The sequence below is a fragment of the Mus caroli genome, chromosome 15 (genome assembly GCF_900094665.2).
Source record: "Mus caroli chromosome 15, CAROLI_EIJ_v1.1, whole genome shotgun sequence".
In the NCBI taxonomy this organism is placed as follows: Eukaryota; Metazoa; Chordata; class Mammalia; order Rodentia; family Muridae; genus Mus; species Mus caroli.
The window spans coordinates 21,168,305-21,190,245 of NC_034584.1; the positions used below are offsets into that span (position 1 = coordinate 21,168,305).

Consider the following 21,941-nt stretch of genomic DNA (forward strand, 5'->3'; position numbering starts at 1 on the left):
TGGAACTCACTTTGTAGACCAGGCTGGCCTCGAACTCAGAAATCCACCTGCCTCTGCCTCCCAAGTGCTGGGATTAAAGGCGTGCGCCACCATGCCCGGCCCATCTTTTATTCTATAACTGGATGTCACCTTAGGATATGCCAGTAAGTCAACATTGAAATGACACAGGTGACATGGATGAGTCTTGAGACACTAGCATGTTGATTTACCTCCACTGTCTATCAAGTGGCCCTCCCCAGGTTTGATAGCTCCACTTTCCAGTCACACCAGGGCTGTTTGACAAACCCTTCTCCACATGTGGGGTGGTAGTTCCTACTCAAATATTGAGATTTCTGCACTGGATGGACATTCTGGAACCTTCCATGGCCAGGGAGGAGATGTGGGTGGGTGGCAGATCTGCCCACAGCAATTGTAAAGCAGAAAGATTCAACATTGGAGATTAATGTTGCAATTGCGCTTTCTGGAATTACACATCACTTGTTCAGTTCAAACGGCTAGGGTCTTCTTTTAATGACTCTAAGATTCCATAAGTATGAAGTGCAGAACCGTTCTGTAACTGCAGATAGGACAAAAACTAGCAAGGGTGCCAGCTATTCCACTCAGACACAAAGCTTGCTTGACGCTTCTCTATCATTCCTTACAAAGTGCATAAAGTGGATATCATTCCTCTACCACAAATGTATATGCTTGCTCCCACTCATTCCCAGGCTTTGGATCAAATGACTTTGTTTCTTGGATGGTCTGGAGTGGTTTTATTTTGCTTTCTTGGTGCTGAGGATTAAGCCCAAGGCCTCATGCACACTAGGCAGGTGCCCTGCTCTGAGTGGGGTTGAGTCTGTCCTTTGTGAAGATAGTAGAAAAGGCTGCAGGGGAGGCTCACTCACAGCACGATACTGTGGGGGCTGTTTGGGCTTAGAGGACTCAAGTTACAAGTGACATCAGATCAGACACTGAGATTAAAGTTCAAGGATAGTGATGCCCTGTCTCAAACAAACAAGAAAAACCTTACACAACCTAATCTGTCTTCCAGGACTAGTTATCTCCCTTTGTGTGTTTGTGTAAGCATGTGCATGTATGTGCATGTGTGTGTTGTGTAGTCACTGGTTTGTGTGATGTGCTCTCCCTGTGGGAAACCCTGCTATATCACTCCATCTTGGGTTTTTCTTGCTTGTTTGTTTATTTGTTTGTTTGTTTCGAAACAGCCTCTTACTAAACCTGGTCAGCCAGCTTCCAAAGAGCCCAAGAGATCTTTCTGTTCTGTCTCTAGACTGCCCTCACTCCCACCCTCAACTGTGCTCCAAACACTGGGGTTACAGGCATATATATGACTAAGCCTAGTTGCTGTTTCTTAATCTTCTCCTTCTCCTCTTCTTCTTCTTCTTATCTTCTTCTTCTCCTTCTCCTTCTTCTTCTTCTAGATTTATTTATTTATTATATATACAATGTTATGCCTGCATATATGCTTGTACACTAGAAAAGGGCTCCTGATCTCATTAAGGAGGGTTGTGAGCCACACCATGTGGTTGCTGGGAGTTAAACTCAGGACCTCTGGAACAACAGCCTACTCTTAAACCTCTGAGGCAGCTCTCCAGCCACCCCCCCCCCCGCCCCCCCAAGCTTCTTAACAGGTGTTGAAATCAGGACTTGCCTGCCCGCACAGCACACACAATTACCTACTGAGCCATCTTTCCAGCTCCAGTTATGTCATGCAAGGGGCCAGCAGGATGGATGGGCAAGTGTACATGCTTGCCCCCCAAGCATAACAACCTGAGCTTGACCCCGGAATCCACACGGAGGAAGGAGAGAACGCCTCTGAGATTAGGACTAGTTTCTGTTGGCCATGTTTCTCCCTAATTTACCTGGGCCTCAGCTTCTGTTGCCTGTAGCCACTGAGTCATTCATCCTGTGTCCAGGCTCTGAGGTTGTTGCTCTGGGAGGTACAGAGCTCTGGTCTCACACATTCACATGTACCCCAGCCAGCTGCCTGAAAGACAAGGCTGATCAGGCACGGAAGCCCTGCAAGGCATGGGAGGAAACAGAAATCCATCCAAGGTTTGTGTCTAGGCTTTGCCAAGCCCTCTTCTCTAAGCCTCCTGGAGCCTGGCAATGACTTTCTTGCCTCTAGACTATTGTTTTGACAACTGCTACGTAGATGGGTGACCACGTGTGCTTCATGAGGGTGTACAGATGTAAGACAGCTGCATAGTACCATGAAATAATCCATGCCTGTCTCACATGGTTTCTATTCTGACATGCTTAAAATTAATGAATTCAGTTTGGCAGACCAATTACCTCACCGAGGAACCGCGCCCTAGGAAGCCAGGTGCACCTGAAGCCATGCTGATGCGACAGACAGGAGGAGTAACTGGCCCTTTAAGAAAGTGATGGCAGGGGTTGGGGATTTAGCTCAGTGGTAGAGTACTTGCCTAGCAAGCATAAGGCCCTGGGTTTGGTCCTCAGCTCTGGAAAAAAGAAAAGGAAAATGATGATGGCCTTGTCCTGCCTGGTGGTACAGGCGGCACTCACAACCTACAGGCTGGCAGCTTCCTAAGTCCGTGGTCCTTCTGCGTTCCTCTGACTGTAAGTGTTCCTGTTCTTCCGTCTTCCCTCTGAGTGTGCGCTTCCTAATGGTTCCGCCCTCACTCTTTCCCTATAGCTCACCCCCGCCCCCACCACGTGGCTGCTCAGTCACCCCATGGCTGACCTTGGCTAGCTTAATCCAAAGGATAGCTTTCTCTTTTTCTGCCCAACCCCCCTGTCTTCAGGCAGCCTGGTTTGCAGCTCCTGTGCTCCAGGTTCTTCCTTTCAATGCTAATGAAATGCCATTATGTCCTTTCTTACATTCTTTAATTATTGAGACTTAGAACCCTAAAAGGGGACTCTGGCCTTCATAGTATCACTGATGGATCCAAGTGCTAAATGTAGGCACTTGGCTCAAATTGTGATGAGTATTTTGCTCAAGAAATCTTTCTGTCGCTGAGCAGTGGTGGCTCACGCCTTTAATCCCAGCACTTGGGAGGCAGAAGCAGGCAGATTTCTGAGTTCAAAGCCAGCCTGGTCTACAAAGTGAGTTCCAGGACAGCCAGGGCTATACAGAGAAACCCTGTCTCAAAAAAACAAAAACAAAAACAAAACAAAAATCAACAACAAAAAACGAAAAAGAAAGAAATCTTTCTGATCATTGGTGGTGGTGCAAACCTTTAATCCCAGTACTCCATAGGCAGAGGCAGGCTGATCTCTGAGTTTGAGGCTAGCCTGGTCTACTGAGTGAGTTCCAGGACAGCTAGGACTATATAACTACATAGAGAGAGACCCTGTTTCAAAAAAAAGAAAACAAAAAAAGAAATATTTTATAAGACTATCCTGTGATTACATGGCTGAGTGAAGAATGAAGGCCTGGGTGCGTTTTCTAGAACTATGTAGGCTGTCTGTTCTTTTAACTATCATAAACTAAGGTCTACTGAGATGGTTCCTTTTTTTTTTCTGTGTATTTAACTGGAAACCATACACCTACATCAATACCTAGCCTTCAGGGCTTCTTTTCTGTTTTCCTAATCCCTCCAATATTCTGGGCTGGCTTTGACACATTTTAGGGTTTTCCTTTGGCCCAGAGAATGTCTACACAAAAGGTCTGTAAAAAAGGCAGCTTTACCTTTTGTGGAGATTTTGGTAAAAGGAACCATTAAAGCAACTATTCTTCTCTCCAAACAAAACCATCCAGTAAGCCCTCAGTGCTCCTTCAGGCCTGTTTACCAAGTTGTCATGGCAACTATTGAGCTGCCCTCTGTAAAGTCCTGGATAAATAGCGGTAAATGAAGCTCAGCTCAAGTAAAGAGCGTTGTTCTCCGGGTGGGTTTTCCAAGATCACAGCTAAAATACTTAAGTTTTGTTTTTGTTTTTGTTTTATCCTGGGGCAGCTTGATCTTTAAATATATAAAATCTTTGCAAATTTCGACTCCTTGGACTTGTACATGAATGTGCATGTCTGTTCATATGTGGATGGTGGCTCATTGGCACCTATGGTCTAATGTATCATCAGCAACTCCTCTCACGCCAGCCTTAAGAGGCTGGGCTTCTCAAGTAGAATCAGGAATGAATTAAGGAAGCACTGGCCAAGACACAGCATAAAAGGCAGGGAGGGAGCCGGGCAAGCTTTAGAGCACAGGGGTTGTCCTCTGTCAGTTTGGATTCTCTTGGGCCCGTCCTCGTCGTCTGGAGATGCAGCCCTTTGCAGTGGGCAGACCCTGAAGAGAGGAAAGGGAAAGCCAAGGTAGGGTTTGGTTTGATTTGGTTTCCTTTTTGGCTCTGCCTGAAAGTTTCATCTACTTTGTAATGGTTACTGTACTGTTCGATGAGATAGCAACAGAGTGCATTCGCTTCCTCTCTGCTCACCCAACTGTTAGGTCCTGAAACAAGTTGGGAGGGGAGGGGGATGCTGGTTTTGATTGCACCAGGTTTGAACGATTAAAAATCCTTTGTAAAAATGGAGGACATTAAACCATTTCTCAGCGGAGGCTTTGATTGTTCGGTCTGTTTTTGATGAGAAGCCCAGCTTTTAAAGGAAAAAAAAATATTATGAGTAAGTCGAAGAGGAAAGTTAGTCATGGTTCCTTTGTTTGAATTTGAAGTATTTCTTCCCGAGTCTTATCCCAGTCTTATAGCTTTTCCTTGCCTTCTGCTGTATAGATAAACTTTAAAAGGAATCTGCACAAAATTAATTCTTTCTAAATTTGCCTGATAAATCAGGTTCTACCAGTGTGGAGCTATAACTTATGTGAATTAAATGATCTTCTTTTGGATGCTGTGAGCTGTCTTCACACAATATGCACACACACAGAGACACATGCACGCAGACACACGTACATTAATATTGCTAGCAACTCAGAGGAAGCACAGGCAAATCTTGCTACAGTTCTCCAAAGGAAAAGATTCCCTAAGGAAGAACTCTTGGAGTGGGTGACTCACTAACCTTTGCCAGTGCTGGCTGGGAAGGGGCTGGGTTGGTATCCATTCAGTTGCTAAGTGGGTTCTGGGAGGGATTAAATGTTTTCATTGTGAAGGTGGCCTTTCATAGCCAATAGAGCAACTTTTGAAAGCTAAGAATAACAATGGGCTGCCACCTGCTTGCCTAAATCTACTTTAAAAAAAAAAATAAGTTCGCATCTATAAATAATCAAAACCTGGGTTTAGTCCCCAGGAACAGAGATGGGGGTAGAAGGCATGGGTGGAGAAATTATGAAGAATAAGGGAAAAAGTTCATCCACATGAACTTGGGTGAGCTTGTGACTGTGCCAGGGACTTCTGCCCTTTTTGCAGAGAGGTTTCCTGTAAAGCACCGGGCGCACCAATGTCTACAATGTCTATATCTCTCCCTTCCTTTCTGTATAGTGGGCCAGTATTTGTCTCTCTGACAGCCCCTCGTGGCAGGTCGCAGGTTGTATATCATCCAATGGCTGCTGCTCACTGAAATAAAAGCTGTAAATTAGAGCATGTACTCCCTTCCCTGCCTCAGCGCCCCCCCCCCCCCCCCCCCCGCCCCCCTGCTGTCTTTAACTCACCCTGCAGAACTTCCAGAATCTTATCCAATCCAAGGGAAGACCTACTGGCACCCAGGAGCCCGGCCCACCCCCACCCCCACCCCCACCCTGGGCCATCACTGACAGATGGTTTGTTTCTGCAGTCTCTTAGCATATGAAGCCCCACATTAGCATGCTCTGAAGCTGCCTGGGCTGTGAGTGATTTCTGTTCCTGACTGCTCCCCCACCCCCTCACTCCGATATACAAAGACCATTCTCCCCAGTCCTCATTCTCATTCTCCTGAAGTCTCCATCTTCTTTCTCCCAAGCCTGTACACTGCTCTTTCCCCGAGCGAGCCTCATTCCTCTCGCCCCCTATCCTCTCCCACTGGGGTGATTCCAGGGCAGATGACGACCTGAGGCTGGGACCTAGGGATGGATGCCAGGGCTAGGTCCAAGCTCTAAGCCCCCCCTCAGTTTTCCTTAGCTTCCTTCACCGGGCTAGCTTCTTCCCTCTATTAAAGAACGAATATCAAGGAACGGTAAGAAACACACCAGCACCAGCGGTGTTTGCCTGCACCCACACCAGTGTGAAGGAAATGATTATTGAGTAGAAGATATTTGAAAGATGTCGATGAACTTTTTCCCTTATTCTTCATAATTTCTCCACCCATGCCTTCTACCCCCATCTCTGTTCCTGGGGACTAAACCCAGGAGCTCACATACACTGTCCACCTGGGCTACATCTCCTGTCCCTTTATCTTATTTTTAGTTGGCAGCAGTGTCCTGGACCAAACTGGACTTAAACTTCCTTTGTAAACTAGACAGAGATCAAAAAAATTTGCAGTCCTCCGGCCTTGGCCTCTAGGTACCCGGAATGGTAGGCAGATGTCACCATCTTCAGCTCCACTTAACTTCTGCAAGTTGGGATCATCTTAGCTGTGTGGTTTGGTTTGTTTGTTTGTTTGTTTTTGCCTAATATATCATGAAGCATTTCTAGGATTCTGCCAATAGTTGTACCACGTGTGTGTACATGTGTATTGTGTATGAGGGGTGTGTGTGTGTGTGTGTGTGTGTGTGTGTGTGTGTGTGTGTATGAGGGGTGGGTGGCTAGTGACTGGACCCAGGGCAGTAGCTTCATAAAGTGATCTCTGTCTGCAGCCCTTGAAAGTCTGCAGTACTTGAAAGTCGGGTTTCTATTACTGGATCGTTTGTTTCTTTTGTTGCAAATCCAGCTGTTGTGTTATCCTTATGCATGGTGAGGGCTAGCCTGCAACTCGTGGAGATCCACCTGCTTCTGCCTGGGACTAAAGGTGTGAGCCGCCATGCCCAGCATAAATTTATTTTTTTTTATAAATTAATTTTATTAAACCCCTTTTCTTGCCTGCTTTGTATACATTTACATTCTTGCCTACTTTGTATACATTTACATATGCACACCTAAACACACCTTGCTAGAGACAGGCAGGGTCTTCTTTTCAAGAGAGGAGAGGGGAGGGCACTGGACTGGGTTGTCCCCTTGAGCAAGCTTCTCTTCCTGTTCGCTGCTGAATATTTCAACTAGTCTGAGGCTGTGGGATCAAAACCTTTCCAGCACCCATCTCAAAGCTTCCTGCCTCTTGCTCTGCCCTCCTTCCTGGTCTCCACTCCACCCCCAGGCAAGGGGCACCGCTAACTACCAACTACCACTCCTTCCTGCCCTCTGACCGGCCTCCCCACCCCCACACCAGGCTCTTGACTTGGGCTGTGCCTCCACCTGCCTGTCTGCAGCCTCCACAACTTGGCTCCTTTCTCCTTAGGCTCCTGGCTGGTGAGTCCCTGCCGCTCTCTCCACCGGATCTCTCCAGCTCGAAGCTCCAGGTTTGGGTGGCACACTCACCTTAATTTCCTGATCCACTTTTTTTGGTCTTGTTGACCTGGACTTTCCAGTTCTGGCCTGCCTGACTCTTTGAAGTGCAGTGTATCCAGGACAGGATTTCACACCCTTGCCTGCCCTCCCGTCTTGGCTACTTCTCCTATGGATGGTATTGGCTTAAACATTTTCATTCTTACTGGCTGAGGCAGAGGTTGCCTTACTTGGCCCTACTGGCCTGTGGAGTGGGCAGCTGGGGGTAGCTGTGGTCTGAGCCTGTTCTTTGCAAGCAACTCAGCTGAGGTCGTGGTCCAACTCATTAGACACAGATACTCAGTATCTGTATATTGCTTTTCAGCCTTTTAGGATCATCACTTGCTCGTAGGGGGATGGCATCCAGACATGGTTACTTTTTCTGGTGAATTTGCTTTTAATCTAGTGTTTACTCTTAGAAAACTGTCTCTGCGTCTCTGGGATGAAGCCTACTGGATCATGATGGATGATCGTTTTGATGTGTTCTTGGATTCTTTCGGTTTGTGAGAATTTTATTGAGTATTTTTGCATCGATATTCATAAGGGAAATTGGTCTGAAGTTCTCTTTCTTTGTTGGGTCTTTGTGTGGTTTCTGTATCAGAGTAATTGTGGCTTCATAGAATGAATTGGGTAGAGTACCTTCTGTTTCTATTTTGTGGAATAGTTTGAAGAGTATTGGAATTAGGTCTTCTTTGAAGGTCTGATAGAACTCTGCACTAAACCCACCAGGTCATCTGCTTTTTTTGGTTGGGTGACTATTAATGACTGTTTCTATTTCTTTATGGGATATGGGACTGTTTAAATCCTTAATCTGATCCTGATTTAATGTTGGTACCTGGTATCTATCTAGAAAATTGTCCATTTCATCCAGGTTTTCCAGTCTCCTTTTTCATTTCTGATTTTGTTAATTAGGATACTGTCTCTCTGCCCTCTAGTTAGTCTGGCTAAGGGGTTTATCTATCTTGTTGATTTTCTCAAAGAACCAGCTCCTGGTTTGGTTGATTCTTTGAATAGTTCTTTTTGTTTCCATTTGGTTGATTTCAGCCCTGAGTTTGATTGTTTCCTGCTGTCTATTCCTCTTGGGTGAATTTGCTTCCTTTTGTTCTAGAGCTTCCAGATGTGCTGTCAGGCTGCTAGTGTGTGCTCTCTCCAGTTTCTTTCTTTGTTTCTTTCTTCTTTTTTGGAGACAGGGTTTCTCTTTGTAGCCCTGGCTGTTCCTGGAACTCACTTTGTAGACCAGGCTGGCCTCGAACTCAGAAATTTGCCTGTCTCTGCCTCCCAAGTGCTGGGATTAAAGGCGTGTGCCACCATGCCTGGCCTCCAGTTTCTTTTTGGAGGCACTCAGAGCTATGAGTTTTCCTCTTAGGACTGCATTCATAGTGTCCCATAAGTTTGGGTATGTTGTAGCTTAATTTTCATTAAACTCAAGCCTTTGAGATGATCAGGTCCTGGCGTTAAATGGCTATGCTTTTTGTAAGCTATGTTCAGACTTTGAAAATGTTCTGGCAGGGGGTGGTGTGTGTGTGTGTAATGCTAGCATGCTGCACACCATTGTGCGGTGCCTGTGCGCTGTCCACCCTCCTCAGATGAATGGCTGCCCCAGTTCCAGCCCTCTGAAAGGATGCAGCCGCTCATTAAAGTGTGCCAGATGCTGCTCCCTCCGGTCAGCATCGCACTTTAAAGGGAATAATACTGTTTGGTTTTGGAATGACACGGTGGGAGTCGCAGCATCTGCCTCTCGGAGAGGGAAGAGACCCTGTTAGAGATGCTGCCGCTTCCCCCGGCTTCTAGCCTGTGTGCGCTGAAAGACCCGTCAGAAAATGAGTGTTGCCCTGGATACCTGAGACTTTGTGTACAGTACTGACTTCTTTTAAGGCACCTAGACTTAGATACAAGTATTTGCCGTATTCCCGCAGAAGAACTAAGAAAGATGTGCTAAGTCCCATTAAAGTCCCTGCGATCACTGGAGCCCAGTCCAAATCGTCATTAGGTTACTGTGCGCAAAGGAAATATGGAGGAAAAATTACCTTCAGTTTGTTCCCCTTTTCCTGTGGTCTCATTCTGAAGCTGGGGCCTGTCATTTGGTTGAAGGATGGATCACATTACATAATTTCAGTGAAGCCCAGATTAGACCACAGGTGCACACACTTGCAAACCCTCCGAGAGTCTTCAGTCAGAGGTAGCTTGCAGATCAGGGGAATGAGGTCCTGTGGAGGTGGAAGAACAGGTTGGACCTGGTCATGACGTCACTGGACTCTGCTCTCCAGCTCCGAGCACTGCCTGCTATTCATTCCTCAGAGCAGAGGAGCAGAAACAAAGAGGGTCCAGAGCCACAAGGCTGTGACACTGGCCACCTCTCAAACCAAGCTTGCTTGCAGCCTAGTGGCTTGAGCCAGCCGGCTGTTCATGGGCTCCTGCTACCTGAGACAAGCCAGTGGTCAATACCGCCTCCTCCTAGGTTGGCCAGCGTCTATGGGGTGAACGCTTTTCCTTTCGCATGCTCAGTAAAGAGAAGCCGCTACTGTACAATCGCCACCTGTTCCGTAGAGCGCACTGGCCCTGCCTGCGCACAGCCTGCCTCTCTTTCTTGTTGCAACACGTTGCTGTAGGTATTGAATGGTTGAGAGAGACGGTGCTCCGGGTCCTGAGCAGCCGACCTGGAGGCACAGGTACGCAGGTGGGTTTGGTCTGGGTTTTGGTGGTGGTTTGCCATTTCTTTTCTTCTTTACCCTTTTCAGGTCTTATTGTAGACATACAGCCATAGTCAGAACACCACCCACTCTCTTTGCGTGCTTGTCAGGGTGCTGTGGGGAGACCTGAGAGTGTTCCCTGACATCCTAGGGTTTTTAAACTTTGATCACCCTATGATCTTCCATGGTTTTGTCATGTCAATCACAGAATCTCAGCTGGATCCTGCATGCATCCCTGGCAACCTAGTGACCCCATAGCAGCGGTCTCTCAGACCAGGGCTGTATTGCAGCATCTTGTGGGGTCAATGGCAGAGACTTTCATAATCTTGAGAGAACAAGTTAACTGTTCTTGGCCCAGTGAATAATGTTGCCTTTCCTTTAGACAACTCATGGCAACCACTGGGGCAAAATGGTTCCTTCTCTAAACATTTCTGGAGTGGAGAGCAACACGTACCGTGTTGGACACAGGCTTCACAGGTGAATGCCATCTGCCTGTAGCCTGCTGTGGGTGCCTGTGGCGTCAATGAACTTTGCAAACATGAACTTTGCCTCTCAGGCGGGACCTGAGGATTAATGTGAACGTGTCTGTAAAGCCCCTTGTCCGCACGCTGGGTCCCTGTCACCACTGATGGTCACCGCCACTGACGCCCTACCATTACTCGCTGCATCCCTGTGGGACAAAGTGATTCGTGTGTATTGCTAGAGGTCTCTGATGCTGGGTGGAGCAGTTCAGGCTGCTTTTCCAAACTCTTCAGTATCTCCGCAGGGAGAATTTGTGAGGGATTCCTTCTGAAAAAGAGACTTGGAGGGCCAGTTCAGGGTGCTGCGGAGCTTTCTCTATACGCTAGCCCGGGCATCCTGGGTGTGAAGTAAAGAAGGCTCCCTAACAGAAAGGAAGTCACAGGTATTCCAGGGTGAGGAGAGCAGAAGGGGGAGGGGTTCGTCTGCATGCAAGTCTGACTGCTGTGTCTTGGGTTCAGGAAAATTCACACCACCACCACCACTACCACCATCACCATTACATACATAAATCTTCCTAATCCCTCCTGTCACTAACATTGCTACTCACTTGTCATTTGTGAGTGTGTCTGACTGTGTGTGAGGGCTATACAGGGTATTAGAATGAGGACCTAGGGCCTCCTCCACTATGCTAGGCTAAATACTTTGCCACTCAACTACATCCCCAGTCTCTTTTTGTTTGAATATTTTGCTTAATCTGAAAACTTTTGTCAAGCTCTTTCACGCTCCACCGATTGGCAGAAGAATTGTCCACAGACGCTGGCAGACTGGTGCCTCATCTGCCGGGCACTTCGCTGAAGCTGGCATCTGGGAGTGGGAGGGGACTTAAGCAGATCTTAAGCAGTTGGGATTACATCACTCAGAAGCCTAGACTGCCATGCCAGCCCGAGAGCTCCAGTTGTCCCCAGATCCTTCACTAGTGAGAACCTAGTGTGCTTGGGGTCCTGATGAATGTCCCATCAAGGGTGGGAATGACCTGACTGCTTGTTTCCTACCAATTTGTAACTGCTCAGTGTAATCCTATGTGATGTTTATACTTAATAGACGTTAGCAGTTACACCGAACAGATATTGTAGGCTGGGTAATTTCCTGCTATGACTTGCAAGCAGCCACTGTAATACATAACTAAGGAGGAAGAAAGACTCCTAGGACACAGTGCTCATCCATGCCCTGTCCCACCAGGCCTGCCTTCCCGCTAGACAGTAGAATTTCTCATGGGTTTACCAGTACATTTCTGCCTGAGCCAGCAGTCATCAAATAAGATTCTACATTCGAAGCTGGGCAGTGGTGGCACGCGCCTTTAATCCCAGCACTTGGGAGACAGAGGCAGGCGGATTTCTGAGTTTGAGGTCATCCTGGTCTACAGAGTGAGTTCCAGGACAGCCAGGGCTACCCAGAGAAACCCTGTTTCGAAAAACAAAAAGCAAAACAAAACAAAACAAAAATCTCCATTACATTATTTTCTCTCCTGGTATTTTGTATGTGTTCATGAATATTTATAAATCAACTATGTTTGTTACTGAGTTTTTCTCAGCTGTATATTTTTTATGCAAATGAGGTTGCTTCATCTCAGGTTGTTGTCCCTGAAATGGGAAGGGGCAGCCACTCAAACCTGCCCTAGCTCTGCCTGACTTGTGTGCTTAGTGTGTGTTAGCACTGAGGACAGGTTTAGTCTCCCAAATGCGCTTGTGTGTGTGTCCCTGTCTGTCTATATCTGAAACCCTTTGTTTTCCTCTGTATATTAACTATTGGCTTCTTAGAAGCATAATCTTCCAGAAGCTTGGAAATACCCTTGATGTTTAAACACCTAAGAAGCAAGGGCTTGTGAACATGGATGCTCCAGGTTATCACCTACACGGTGATGCAGATGGCTGCCACAGTGTGTCCTGTCTGCTATGGATTCATAAGCACTCCAGATCTCAGTTGACAATATTTCAGGTCTGGACATTGAAGAATGTTTGCCTGCTCATTCCCACATACCCTGTTTCAGTCCTGCCTTTTTCTAGCTGTGAATCCTGTTCACATCGCTCGGCCCATAACTTTGGAGCGTGACTCAGTGAGATCCGCGGCTATTCAGCATTCTAATGAGCAGTGTGGGCGTCCTTGCCAGCAAAGAGAGACAGCTGCCCTCCTAATTTGTATGTCTCAGCATGATTTGTCAGAGTGAGTCTGAATAGAGGGGCCTGTGACCTGTTCAGTATGGTGGCTGAAGAAATGGTAGAGTGATAATGAATGCATTGAGGTTGGGTTTAGTTTCATGGGATGAAAAGGCTGCCTTGGGTTCCGTAGATTATGCCCAAGGCTGCTCTCTGAGGGTTTCCAGATGGGATTTCTACAGAGGGCTGAGCCTTCTGTCAGCCTCTGTGGGGCTGTGGTCTGACTTAGAATAAATTATCATTTCCATCCTTTCTCTGTGGGTCTTTTTGTTGTTTGGGTCTTTTTAAAGATAAGGTCTCTGTCCTGGAATTATCTAACTAGTCCAGGCAGACCTTGAACTTGCAGCAATCAGGTCTTCCTGCTTTGCCTTCTAAGGCTGGAATTCAGATGCTCCGCCACACCTGGCCTCCTCTGCTTATATATTTCTGAGACTTGTGTAACACTATCTTTTGGATTCTTTTTGGTGCTTGCGATGAAACTTGAGAAATGGCTCTGCTTGAGACAGCCTCTGAACAGCTGGAGAGTCAGGTGACCTGGCTTCCCACCAGGGTGGCTTTCAGGACAGGGCCTGCCTCTTCTGCTTCTGTAAGCAAAAATAACTAATCTGTTAACTGGTGTGATTCCAGCCTCCCTGCCAGGCAGAGCCCCCCCCCCCTCCCCCATTGAATAGCTCATGAATGAGATCTCCCCTGGCCGGTGAGGATGCTATCTGCATGCTCTCCCACCAAGCTGAACCCAAGCCCACATCTTAATGGATAGCCAGATTCCATCGTTTATAAATCCCATTAGCCTATTTTGGTTTTCTGAACTCCAATCTGCTGTCTCATCCCTGAAGAGTGGATGAGCTGGCTTCATTTGGTCACAGACATTACAGGCCTTTCTTTATCTTCTGGACACCCCTTGAGAATTTCTCTGATTGCAGCGTAGCTTGCAGAAGAGAAATTGATCTCTGTCTGAAATCCTAAGTGTCTCTGGAATACTCAGCTAGGGGCATCAACCTCCTGGGTCAGGGAGGAAACGATGAGCCCCCAACTGTGAACTCCAGCCTCTAAAGTTGATGGGTTCACAGCCTCATCATACACTCTGATCTGATGTGCTCCCCATTGCAGCAGCCTCCCTGACACCCCCACACCTCACCACACCCAAGCTTCCGCAGCCTATGAGCTCACCTTGTAACTCGGCAAGGTTTGAGAGCATCTATTCCTGAACCCACACACGCCACCTGTATCTATCAGAGCAGTGTCTCAGCCTCCCTCCTCCAACCCTGACTACAGTCTGAGCACTGTTTTCTCATGACTCCCAGCCCAGGGAACTTGGGCATTTGGCCACGGCTGGGGAGGCCACCCCGGTGATTCTCACTGAGGCAGGGAACTCCCCTCCTTTCTTTTGTCTGACTCTCAGCTCCTACCATTGAACCTGACAGTCTAGATTAGCATCATGTGCCGCTAGTGTGTGCTGCCAAGCTGACCACTGCTCACACTGGCTTGCCTTGAGCATAATCTTGACAGTTAGATCTCTGTCTGCTGCCAGCCAGTGGTACCCAGTACCCCTGACTCCTGCATAAACTCCAAATCTTCAGGACAAAAACTGCCAAGGCTTGATGTGCTCAGAAATTCTGCTTCATGGTGAGGTTTGTTTAGAGTGTCCACAGTGTGTGTGTGTCTGGCACTGGTGATGGCTTTGCATGTTGGTGTGGCAAGATCTGGCCTCAGAACAGCTGTGCTGCCGAATGCAGTTGATGCACCTGAGCAAGACTGGCTAGGGGTCCCCCCTGCCCCCATCCCCCTGAGAGCACTGTTGGGAAGTGCACAGTGGGAAGACTGAGGGACGTCCATTCCATTCCGTCTCCTATTTAATCTGGAGAACTTTGTAAAGAGTGCCGTGACTGACCCCAGAACCCTGAGTAGATTTTTTACACCTGCATCTTCAAGGAAAAATTTAAGTCAACACTCGTTCCTGCCCATCACCCTGCAGCGAGACACAGAAAGGAAAGGCATCTGGTGCTGAGGTCAAACCTATGGAGGATAACTGTGTGCACGCCATGACAGAGACGTTATCATTCAGGCATTGCCCAGCCCATGCGCAGTACCTTCTAGTACTTTTACCATATACCCATATACCTAGTTACATGGTAAAGGGCGAAGTTTTGTTTATTGTTGTTTTGTTGTTATTGTTACCGTTATTTGTAAGTTATATTGTTTGTGTGTGTGTGTGTTGCACAAGTCGAAGGACAACTTGGAGGAGTCTCTTCTCTCATTTCATCATGTGGGTCCTGGGGACGGAACGCAGGTTGTCAGGCTTAGCAGCAAGCCCCTCTACCTGCTGAACTGTCTTACCAGCCCTCCAAGGGCAGGTTTTAACTTCCTTTTGCTCGCTGACTATGGGTCAGCACATTTGGAAACTTCAAGGAACAACGCCATGTGTCGGCCATTGTGAAAGTTCCTAATGCTTGCCGTCCGTCTGGCAAGGGTCCTATTAGGGACCACTGCCCACCACTGGCCCTGTTGAGGTTTTCCTTTGAGGAAGAACACAAGACTTAGAAGAGCCTGGTCATGACGCCTCAGGCAGGTGAGACACTCTCCACGTTCAATTTGTGATGGAGTGGTAATATGGTATCCACTGGCCTGAACAGGACTCCTGGAGATTTCTTCCAGGCCATTAGTATCCCTGGCCCTGGTAAGGTGCTTTTTCCCTTTAATTCAGGAAGGAAATGGTAGCTTTCCTTTGAGCATCCATGCACACACACACACACACACACACACACACACACACATTCAGCAAGCCAGGACCCGGTCCTTTGGGAACATACTGTTGTCCTTCTGCAGTCTCAGGGGAGACTCCATGCCTTGCTGAAGGGAGCCACACACTGGTTTGAACCCTGGCCGCTTCCTCTGGAGAGAGGAGGGAGGGAGTCCACCCTGCAGTATAGAGAGCAGGAAGCTGTCTCTGGGCAGTGGTAAGCACGCAGCCCTGCAGCAGGGAAGGAAGTCTGCAACAGATCCAAGGTCCGATAGAAGCAGGAAGCTGGAAGAGTGTGGCTGGAGGAAGAGCTGTAGCGTAGGCTGGCTTGCCTTCCCTTGCCTTGGGGAAACATTTGACCATATATTCACTGGGCCTGGTTTTCAGGCCCGTATGGAGTTTGGAAACAAGTACGTGACAGGGTACAATAGCTGCTAAGGTCTGAATGTGTGACCTTCCCAAGGGTACAATGAGAGAGGAAGGCTTGCTCCAAACACTAGAGGGCCGGTAGGCGAGGTCTCTCCGAGCGCTTGGGAGGGTAGGCACTCCATCTTGGCCTGTAAGGCCTTGCTTCAGCGCACATTCTGCATGGCTCTCACCACAGCTGTCCAAAGAGGCTGCGTTCCAATGACTATTTTAAAAAAGTTAATGAGTCAATGACACGAGGATCTCTTGTTGTGTATTGGAAATTAAATGCAGACTTGATGGGGAAGACTTCATGTTTGAGGATCTTGGTCTTCAAAGATCTTTCCCGTGGGTGTATTTGAGGCTGGAAATTTCCTCATATCTGATGTTCCACCTCCTTAGCCTAACCTGCCCCTCTGTCTTTGCTGGTTTGTGTTTCCCCCTCCAGCCATTCTCCTCCTCCTCTTCAGACCATCAGATCAGTTGCTGAGGGCTGTGTGTCTGAGAGCTTTTCTACATAAGCAAAGTCTTGGGCTCAGCTGGTCGAGGAGCTGACTTGTAGAGATTTTTCTCTGGCCCCAAACACAAGCGGAGTGATCTTTAAGCTTGCTGTTCTTTTATTACTGAGAGCTTTTGTGGAGTGTGGGGTCTCTTGCTTCTGATTCTGGGCCCTGACCCTGAACCCCACCCCAGACCCAGCCATGGCTTTGTTCTTTAACTCTGGAATTGGCACTGTGTGTGGTTCGTGTGGTATGTATATTCATGTGTGGTGGGTATGATGGTGTGTGTGTGTGTGTGTGCGCACGCGTGTGCAAGCAGATAAGTAAACAGGCCACTGGAAGACATTGGGCAGCCTTGCTATCTTCTCTGCTGTATCCTCTTGAGAGAGACACTAGCTGAACCTAGAACCAAACAGGCGACAAGCAGGCTCAGTGAGCCTCCCAGTGCCCTGCCCCTCAAAGCTGGGGTTACATTGCACTCAACTATATACCAACTTTTCGTGTAGGTGCCAGGATTTGAACTGAAGTCCTCATGCCTCGCATGGCTGCTCTTTGGCGGCTCCTGCTCTAACTGCCTTACCCGTGGGTTTCTTTCTCCCTTTCCTTTATGTGCATTGGTGTTTTGTTTGCATGTGTGTCTGTGAGAGGGTGCCAGATCCTCTGGAACTAGAGTTACAGATAATCATGAGCTCCAGTGTGGGCGTTGGGAATTGAACCTGGGTCCTATAGGAGGAGAAGCCAGTGCTCTTAACCACAAAGCAATCTCCCCAGTCCCCAGACTGGATTTCTATTTGGGCTATTCCCAAAATAGCTCTTATGCTGAAGTTCAAAGGGAGCCGATCTGAGCCAGATTCGATTATATTAAATACACACAGGTTTTATTGGGAATCTGCTCTTGGGTAAATTTACTCGCCCCAAGGAAGGAGGCTAGGGAAGTTACCAAGGGGAGGGGGGGGGGCAGGGGCAGAAGGTATTGGGGGGATGAGAAAGAGAAAGAACATGAACAGAGAGAGAAGTGGGGTAGGGGTACAAAAATGACAAAATGTCTACTTTATATAAGGATGGACAGCCCCTGCCCTGGGCTGCAATGTTTAGATTGGAGGCGGGGCATGCTGGGATGCTGGGAGATCCTAGAGGCCAGGTCTCTTTGATATGTAAAATATGCACCTCAGTCCCTTGTCCTTAGGTCAAAATTCAACATCCCAGAAAATTTTGGTGTCTATCTACTATTAAATAAATTTTTTGATGCTGCGGAAATTTCCCATCCCCTTCCTGAACTTATACCTTACAAGTGTGGGTAGCAAGGGTCTTAGCAGAAACTCTGTCTGAGTCTGGCAGGCATGTGCTCTGTGACCCTAGACAAGTTAACTTCTCTGTGCTTCAGGTAATGAATGCATCTATCAAAAGGGGATAGCAGTGAAACCTAGCTAATAGTACAAAATTTTGTGCCTAAAATTGGAGTACATGCTAGCTTTCGGTGGCACTAATGCTGTTGCTGATAGGTTTGTGGTTGGGCTTCCTACTGGTAACGGGAGTTCAATGTTTACCATCATTGCCGCTTGTAAAAGCAGATCAATCCAGGTACTACTAGGTCAGGAGGGTCCCACTGGACCAGAGAATCAGAGGGTGGCTGTGGCACTCACAGGGTGTCACTTCACACTTGACCTTGCCCAGTCATTAAGGAGAGAGACCACTGTAGTCTAGAAGGCCAACAGGACCTACAGATTAATGACCTATGCACGTCTGTGTCTCTGTCTGCATTGCTGTGTAGGCGGCCCCATCTGTCCCCCACCTCCCCCTGGGAAGAAGAGACCACAGGTTCCCCTCCCAATCCCCCCTCAGTCATCCTCTTACTTGGCCTCCCAAATGCTAGGTTACAGGTATGTGCCACCATGCCTGACAAAAAACTGGAGTTCTTTTTGTTTTGTTTTGTTTTAATTGCATGTTGAACCAAGGCAGCAACTGAGAGATTGGTCCCCAGCCATTTGATGCTAAAATCTGGAAAATGTATTTCCAGCATATTTGCTTCCGGGAATACTACAGAACAGAGCACATCCTTTGCCAACAGGCCACTGTCCTTATCTCTTCCCTCAAGAAGTTTTCATCTCTGAGAACTGTGTCTGTGGAGGTGAACGCCTTCCTTTGCCCCATGTCCACAGTTAGGCCTGATGTATGCGGACCTGACCCACATACAGCATTTGTTTCCAGGAAAGCAAAACTTGGAAAGTTGACTTTCCTAACTGCAGTTTTTATTTGTCTGGTGCCAGGGATTCAGGCCTGGTGTAAGCGCGAGAGAGCCCTGGTGCCAGGGATTCAGGCCTGGTGTAAGCACGAGAGAGCCCTGGCACTGAGCTGAGCCCCAGGCTTATGGCTTGGCTTGAGAAAATCTCGCTTGCTTTCAACGGGTCATTCCGTGCTTGCTTCCTGTTTCCTCATCCAGGGAATACAGTGAACAAGCCACCCAAGGCAGCAGAGTCTCTGCTAGGGTGCTATGTGTACTGAAGAAACAGGACAGCTTACTCATTGAGAAGCAAGAGCAGGCAGCCTGCAGCTCCTGCCCAGGCTGGCCTGCATTTGAGGATTTGGAAGTCCTTCCCGAGGGGAAGGACTGGAGGTTGAATGGTGTGAAATTCCTTCAGTTTTGAGACTCACTACAGGCTAGGGGTGGAGCTCAGTTGGGAGGATGTTTGTCCAGCATAGGCGAAGTCCTATTTTTAGCTCCCACTACCACATAAATGAGGCATAATCTCAGGACTCAGGAGGCTGGAAGGTCAGTTGAAGGTCATTCTAGGTTACCCAATTGAGGCTAGGGTATATGATACTTTGTCTTGAAAAACAAACAAACAAACTAGGTAATCGTGGTGATAGTTAGAATGAGCTGTGCAGTCATCACAACTCATTATGAATTTATAGTCAGATATGCATAACACCGCATCTCTTCTAGAGACAGTCATTTCCTGCCTTTCAAACTCAACGTATTAATAACCCTGTAGATCTTCATGTTAAATGTAGTGCAGCAGTGATGGATGGTAGAGTTCTGCAGAGTGTTGGTTCGAAACCATAGCCAGGGACATCATTCCAAGCTGCAGCCATTGCTCTGAAATTAGAATCAGTTACATGGCCGTCCTCTAAGCTGACTTAGGTGCCCACCCTTCTCACTGTGTTATGCAGCATTCTCCAATGTTCACTTAGGGGACTCAAGGGTGTGCAGAGATTTTATCATAGTCCTGGGATTGTGGGTGCCCTGGTACCTCATCAGCGTGTGGCGCTCCGGCTGGCTCCCTGCGGCGGGCAGGGTTGTCGTACCCACGCTTTGCTAGGCTTTTCTTGAGGTCTGTGGATTGTTTTCCCCATGCTCAGTGGCATCCTAACGTTTCCAGATAAGAGTCTGGGAAGGAGGCACAAGCCAGAAGGACAGCTCAGTTAGCATGTGAGTTCAGTGTCTAGAACCAACTCAGAAAGCTGGGCAGGGTGGCACATCCTTGTGTGCCCAGCAAAGGAAGAAACAGGGAATGCCTGGGTCTCCCTGGTCAGCTAATCATCAGTGAACTCAGTCGCAGTGAGAGGGTCTGTCTCAAAAGATAAGAAAATCTCTCCTAAGAAATGACAGCTGAGATGGCCCTCTGAGCTACACAGACGCACAGAGAAGAGCACAGTAATCGACAGACAGACAGGCAGGCAGACAGACAGATGAAAGGACCAAAGACAAGAAACTCAGTTTTCTTTGATTTACTAAGTACAGGTGAAATGTCCCTTTACCATGGCAGGTGACACCATTCCTGTTGCATGATGTGCCTGACCCAAGGCTGGGTCACATTGTGAGCCAATCAGATTTAGAAGGGTGTACACATTGGTCTCTGCCTGCACTATGTAGCTTCTGCCCTACATTCCCAGGTCCCCTGGTGTCCTCGTATTTAAATTTCCGGTGGCAAACATTTGCCCATGATTTATTTACCTTACTCTGTTGTCTAGGTATTTTGCCATCTTATTTCAGACTGAAGAAAAATACTTTCTTCTTCTCTTTTTATACTTCCTAAGAGATCTTTCTTTCCTTTTTTTTTTTTTTTTTCTTCCTGTATTTGACTAAATTCTAAGTTAAAACTGCCCTTCCTCCTGCCTCCAGTAGGCAGACTTTCTCTTCCCTTCAGCCCTTAGGCACTTAAAAAGCCTTGATGCCTGCTGGGCCTTTAAACGTGCTTTTATGGCAGACTTTCTCCATGGCTGGGGAGCAAGCTTGGAGCTTTAAAGGAGTGCGGCAAGTCTTCTCTGACCTACTTCCTTACTTCCTTTGGCTGTACTGCATTCACAGATAGGGTCTTATACAGCCCAGCTCCTGCCTTAAATTCCTCGGGCTCAGTCTCCTGGTGACAGGCAATACTCAGCCTTTTACTTGAAGTTATTTTACTTGGGTTTTGTATTGTTTGTCTTTGAGAAGGTCACACTTGCTTACAGCCCTTGCTGGCCTGGAACTCTCTACATAGAGCAGAATTTGAACTTGTCCTATCCTCCTGCCTCACTGTCGTGAGTAAGAACGGTCATGTGTGCCACCAGCCAGTTCAGGCACCAAGTGATTGACTCTTTGACCCAGGGTTTCCTTAGCTTTTGAATGTTTCCCAGGTGTGCAGCCCTGGACAAGGTCAGCACTTGGAACACATTCTCCATCACAATGAGATTCTCTCTTTCCTCTCCCCACCTCACCCCTGCGAGGTGGCTCCCCTCTCTATTTCCCTCTTCCCTTAATTTGAATTGATTCATAAAATGTGTGATCTTTTGTGATGGATTCTTTCACTTAGCCCAGGAGTTCTCCACCCTCAGGTCATCTAAGACCATGGGAAAACACAGAAACTTACCTGACAGTTCATAACAGTAGCAAAATTACAGTTAGAACCTAGCAGTGAAAATCATTTTATGGTTGGGGGTCACCACAACATGAGGAACTGTGTTATAGAGTCACCGCATTAGAAAGTTCCAGAAGCACTGTCTTAGCATGGCTGTTTTGTAACCTGTGTGGGCAGGTCATTCCTTTCTAGACCAAATTATATTCCATCACAGAAGATAGACAGTCAGTCAGGCCTTTGTATCCATGAGCCCTGCTCTTGCAGAGGACCTGGGTTCAGTTACCTGCACCCACACTGGGTGACTAACAAGTGCCTGTAAGTACTGCTCCAGGGGATCCAACACCCTCCTCTGACCTTTTGGGGAGGGCACACACAACCATATAAACACATATACACATATGCAGGTATCAGAGGGGCTCATAAGATCCTGCCCCTAACTGACAAAAGTATTAGCGGTTGACAGCTCCTGGTAAGGAGAGGCAACTTGATTCTAGTGTGTGGCCTCTGGTAGGTTGGTCATGTCATTAGATGAAGTAATAAAGTAAAATTAAGCCGGGCGTGGTGGCGCATGCCTTTAATCCCAGCACTGGGGAGGCAGAGGTAGGCGGATTTCTGAGTTCGAGGCCAGCCTGGTCTACAGTGTGAGTTCCAGGACAGCCAAGGCTACACAGAGAAACCCTGCCTCGAAAAAC

At 47.6% G+C, this 21,941-nt stretch overlaps 1 protein-coding gene across 2 annotated transcripts in view; it reads left to right on the plus strand.

Moving 5' to 3' along the window:
- The window catches only part of Myo10 (myosin X), a 193,495-nt gene that overhangs the window by 127,744 nt on the left and 43,810 nt on the right, over positions 1-21,941 (plus strand). Inside the window, exon 1 of one of the 2 annotated variants that reach the window (XM_029469787.1) lies at positions 4,204-4,270. The exons of the other annotated variant lie outside the window; for it this stretch is intronic. The gene's annotated coding sequence lies outside the window, so the exon portion shown is untranslated. Of the gene's footprint in view, positions 1-4,203; positions 4,271-21,941 lie in introns of those variants that run through there. 2 annotated transcript variants of the gene reach the window in all.